This window comes from Emys orbicularis, chromosome 1, assembly GCF_028017835.1.
Source record: "Emys orbicularis isolate rEmyOrb1 chromosome 1, rEmyOrb1.hap1, whole genome shotgun sequence".
NCBI classification, from domain to species: domain Eukaryota; kingdom Metazoa; phylum Chordata; order Testudines; family Emydidae; genus Emys; species Emys orbicularis.
This window is the reverse complement of record NC_088683.1, coordinates 225,748,644-225,754,643: the sequence shown is the minus strand read 5'-3', so window position 1 is coordinate 225,754,643 and position 6,000 is coordinate 225,748,644.

Below are 6,000 nucleotides of genomic sequence, written 5' to 3'. Positions count from 1 at the left end.
AGACACCTGTCAGGAATGGTCTAGATCAGTGGTGGGCAACCTGCGGCCCACGGGGCACACACGGCCCATTGGGGTAATCCGCTGGCGGGCTGCCAGACCGTTTGTTTACATTTGCACAGCTGCCCACAGCTCCCAGTGGCTGTGGTTCGCTGTTCGCAGGCAATGGGAGCTGCGGGAAGCCCACCATTGGTCTAGATAATACTAGATACTTAATACTAGTATCGTAGATAGTATAGTAGATAGTAGATACTAGATATTACTAGATAATACATAGTACTGCTATGAGTGCAGAGGACTGGACTAGATGACCTCTCAAGGTCCCTTCCAGTCCTCTGATTCTATGTTACCTGTAATATAGAATATATAACTTGGGGGGAGGGGTTAAGTCTAACTTTCTAAAAAATGAGTAGCTTTAAAAGGAAACTTTAATGGTTTAGTTATGTGTATCCATATAATGAGTATTCATATAACTATGAAATGGATTGACTGTCTTCACTACTGGTAACGCATAATGCTTCTCATACATCAAGATTGCTCCTCAAAAATATATTTCTAAATTCAAAAAAGGTACCCTGTAAATAAAGATTTTTGTCTCTACAATTTCTTGCTCTTCCTTAGAAACCTCATATTTCTTATACAGGCAATAAAAACGATGTTTGGGAACAGTGATTACATTGTTAATTTAACTTGTCTTAGTACTAATCTGCATACATGCAGTTTTTAAACAGAACCATCTGGAAATGACTGTGGATCAGAACTATAGCTGTGTGAATAAGTTGTAACAAATAACTAACTTCACAAATTCAGCCTGTTTTTCTGCTCATGGAATACCCGTGAGCAGATAAAGTATTCCTCAAATATACTATTCTAATGTACACCTCTACCCTGATATAATGCGACCTGATATAACATGAATTTGGATATAACGCGGTAAAGCAGTGCTCCAGGGGGGGGGGGGGCTGCGCACTCCGGCGGTTCAAAGCAAGTTTGATATAACGCGGTCTCACCTATAACGCGGTAAGATTTTTTGGCTCCCGAGGACAACGTTATATCAGGGTAGAGGTGTATTTGACAAATACAATTTTGGATGCTTTATTCTACATTTTGAGTAGTTGAAGTTCAAGCTGTATTGCTTAACTGTATGTGTCAGATGGGAAATGGAAGCAATATCATATTACCTAATGCTGATTTTCTAGACAATACTTACCTGTGTATTAAAGATTCACTTTCCACAAATATGTGCCTCTATGACTTTGATACTAGCCTTCTGTCGACATTTTGGCTCACATCTTCACAGAAAGCAAACCCATAAGGGGTGCAGACTGGCTGAAGGAAAATATATTTTAAAATTAAAATAAATACTTGTAGAAACATTTCTGTAGTCTTTGCCTAGCTCTCTTCAGAGCATGTTTTTCCTGTAGCTCAGGGATCGGCAACCTTTGGCCCACGGCCCGCCAGGGTAAGCCCCCTAGCGGGCTGGGCCGGTTTGTTTACCTGCCGCGTCCGCAGGTTCGGCCGATTGCGGCTCCCACTAGCCAATTCTTTGGGATCCTTTGACCAAAAGTACAATAAAAGTAGAAAGAGCTACCATTCAGAAACTTACAAAATTTAACTGGATCATATGTTTTACATTTTGACAATTGATAATCATATTCTAGCCACACATACTGAGACATTATCCACTGAGTTTAACAATACTGAAATAGTAATTGTCATAGTTCTGAGCAACTGTATTTCCTCTCCGGGGCTCACCAAGGGCAGCCACTTTTAGGATTCTGGCTCCTCAGCCAGCACCTCTCTTGGATGGAGACCTGTGTTTCTCTCACACCTGACTGAGCTTTTTCCAGGCTGCATAGTTCCCTGCCTACACTGTGTTATTCCCAGCAAGCCAGACTGGCTAACCAGGCCAGCACCCATACTTTGCTTATTCTTCAAAGACTATGAACAATGTAATTGCCAACAGTTATAAGTTACCACAGAGCCCTTTCTAAGCAAGCACATTTATTCTTAAGGTGAAAGCATTACAGAGAAAACATAATAAACACAATAAAAGAACTTACACAAATGCTACTAAGCTTGCCAGAGATCATCCCACCTCCAACAAAGGCTCTGGTAGGTGAACAGCCATTCATAACAAGAACAACTATGCACGGTTCATTCTTTCCTATATAAAGTTTGGGCCTTTGATCAAGTCCTCAAGTAACAGGTGATCAGCAGACACTGGCTCCCTCCTCCGCTGCAAAAGGTTGTGTCTGGAGGTGGGAATTTGCATTCACCTCCCTTCAGGTATTTCCTAGGAAATCTGCTTAACTTTGTCCCCACAATTCCTTCTTGTCTGGCACATTGTTTAAAATAGTCCTTTGATACTCTCAACACTTTCCACAATAACGTATAAACTTTACATTTAATACAATGGAATCCAAAGCTACTTAAACTTAATTATTGAAAAAGGTTTCTCAAGGATATGGCAGGAAATTGATCCATATGTCACAGTGATGATAAACAACACACCCTATATTCATGCTCTCTGGTGATTCATATATGGCCTTGAAACTTTGAGGAGGAATTGGTGGAAGGATTTTCAATGGTCAGATAACTATACTTCTGAATATACTATACTATACTATATTTTATTTTTTCAACCTAAGGTTAGGTGGTACTTGCTCCATTTTTGCAAGATCTGCCTATTTCAGAAGGTAGCATATGAATGTTTGCATTTTCATATTGCTGCTTTAGTATATAGACTTTGCCATAGTTATTCATGCCTTTACATTCAGCTTGTATTATTGCTGTGTGCTGTAACATGGAGGTTACCCTTGAAGGCCACTTGGAAACATCAGCTAGTGCAAGATGTGGCTGCTGCCTACTTAGGGTCTGATTCCGCAACTCTCACTCAAACTGTGTATTACCTACTTACATAGGTAGCCTTATTGAAATCCTCTTATTCCATCTTAATCTTTAATCTTGACCATCTAATATAAAACCAATGGGACTACACACATCAATGCAACTTCATGCCTAGGGCTCCTAGGTGCTATGGTAATATAAATAATAATAATTAAGCACATGCATAAATGCTTTGCTGAATAGGGATGGACTTAAACATGTGCTTAAGTACTACGTTAAACTGAGGCACATTACCTGGTCTGTACAATGCTGTCTATACATTTTTTTTCTAATCTCTGCAGTGTGTTTTACATTGATTTATTTATTTACTGCATATTACACAGTAGATCTGATCAAACACTTTACAGAAGCCAGAATGCAAACTCCTGCATCCTCTGCAAGTCTGCAAACACAAACTGAGGGTATGTCTATCCTATCTATCTTAAGTGGTAAATCTTTAATTCTGGCATAAAAATAATAAAATATAAAATGCAACCAACTTGCTTCCATAATGACCTTTCTTGAACAGTCTCATATTTTATTACAATAAAGGGCTCATTCGTGCATTCCTGTCACATTCAAAATACTCACTGAAGTCATAGTAATAAGAGGACAATCAGGTTCAGTGTTCAATTCACTCAAAAATCTGTCTTCTGCATTGTGGGAAGCTCCCTCTTCTGCAGAAGCCAGCAATTGTATGTGTTTATCTGTATTAGGACTTCTATCTGTAAGATGTACAACGTATATTTTAGGAACATTCTTTCTGATTTGCACTGCCACAGTTGTATGCCAGTTTCACAAACAGTATTTTACAAAGTTTACAAAGAGAGCAGTAAACAAAACTATAGTAATGTTCACAGAAGCCTTTTATAGACCCAATCCTGCAAACACATAATAGCAGGCACAGATCTTATTTACTGTGATTGAGTTCAGTGAGACTACTCATGTGAGTAAATTTGCAGGAGATGATCCTATACACTTTAAGATATTCCCAGAGACTAGCCTGGGAGTACATAGTTTAGGTTTACACTAGATGTATTTCAGTTCACCTCATACAAGTACTGTAGTGCAATCTCTTTATCGTGAAAGTGTAACTTACAAATGTAGATTTTTTTTTTACATAACTGCACTCAAAAACAAAACAGTGTAAAACTTTAGTGCCTACAGGTCCACTCAGTCCTACTTCTTGTTCAGACAATCGCTAGGACAAACAAGTTTGTTTACAATTACAGGAGACAATGCTGCCCGCTTCTTATTTACAATGTCACCTGAAAGTGAGAACAGGTATTCGCACAGCACTTTTGTAGCCGGCATTGCAAGGTATTTATGTGTCAGATATGCTAAACATTCGTATGCCCCTTCATGCTTCAGCCACCATTCCAAAAGACATGCTTCCATGCTGATGACGCTTGTTACAAAAAATGTGTTATTAAATTTGTGACTGAACTCCTTGGGGGAGAATTGTATACCTCCTGCTCTGTTTTACCCACATTCTGCCATATATTTCATGTTATAGCAGTCTCGGATGATGACCCAGCACATGTTGTTCATTTTAAGAACCCTTTCACTACAGATTTGACAAAACACGAAGAAGGTACCAATGTGAGATTTCTAAGGATAGATACAGCACTCGACGCAAGGTTTAAGAATCTGAAGTGCCTTCCAAAATCTGAGAGGGACGAGGTGTGGCGCACGCTTTCAGATGTCTTAAAAAAGCAACACTCCAATGCAGAAACTACAGAACCCGAACCACCAAAAAAGAAAATCAACCTTCTGCTGGTGGCATCTGACTCGATGATGAAAATGAACATGCATCAGTCCGCTCTGCTTTGGATCATTATCAAGCAGAACCCATCATCAGCATGGATGCATGTCCTCTGGAATGGTGGTTGAAGCATGAAGGGACATATGAATCTTTAGCGCATCTGGCATGTAAATATCTTGCAATGCTGTCTACAACAGTGCCACACGAACTCCTGTTCTAACTTTCAGGTGACATTGTAAACAGGAAGCGAGCAGCATTATCACCTGCAAATTGTAACCAAACTTATTTGTCTGAGTGATTGGCTGAACAAAAAGTAGGACTGAGTTGACTTGTAGGCTCTAAAGTTTTACAGTGTTTTATTTTTTAATGTAGTTTTTTTGTATAATTCTATATTTGTAAGTTCAACTTTCATGATAAAGAGATTGCACTACACTACTTGTAATGGGGGAATTGAAAAATACTATTTCTTTTGGTTTTTTAGAGGGCAAATATTTGTAATCAAAAATAAATATAAAGTGAGCACTGTACATTTTGTATTCTGTGTTGTAATTGAAATAAATATATTTGAAAATGTAGAAAACATCCAAAATATTTAAATAAATGGTATTCTATTATTGTTTAACAGCACGATTAATCGTGATTATTTTTTTTAATCGCTTGACAGCCCTACTTTTAATATGTGTGCCATTAATATAACTACAGCTGCATCATTGCTCTGTGTAGCTAGTCTTCAAATGAGCATACACAAGAATTGAATAGATGGTGAACAACTACAGAATAGCCATAGCCAGCCCTTGTGGAATTATTTTTGTATTGACTCCAGCACTTCTGCAACAGGCTTTCTGCAGAAATTGATGAAAAAAATGATAAAAGGGCTGAATTTTGGAATTAAACTTTTTTAGAAATATTGATAAAAAAGAAAAGTAAGCACAATCGGTTTTTCCCCAAAGGGAATCTAATAAAAAACAATATTAGTTCATGTAGGTAGAATTGTAAATCTTTCACTTCTGTGTACTTTCTAAAATCAATTCTGACCTTCCTACAAGTTCCAATAAAATTGCACTTCTTCAGCCAGATACAAAGTGGTGTATTTGTATAGTAGTGCATAGAAGACAAGAAAACTGGGGGAAGAAAGGGGAAATGTGTTAATCTTTATAACTAGAGAGTACGGAAGAGTTAATGAGGAAACACCAAAATGATTTGGACACATTATTTGTGCTGCAAATTTTTTTTCTTTAATACTGTATTTTAAAAACTCAGTTGATAATGCTAGCACATTTGTAAAATTATTTATATTATTATTTATGCCAAAATACTATGCCAGCACTGGGGGAAAATTACTCAAATAT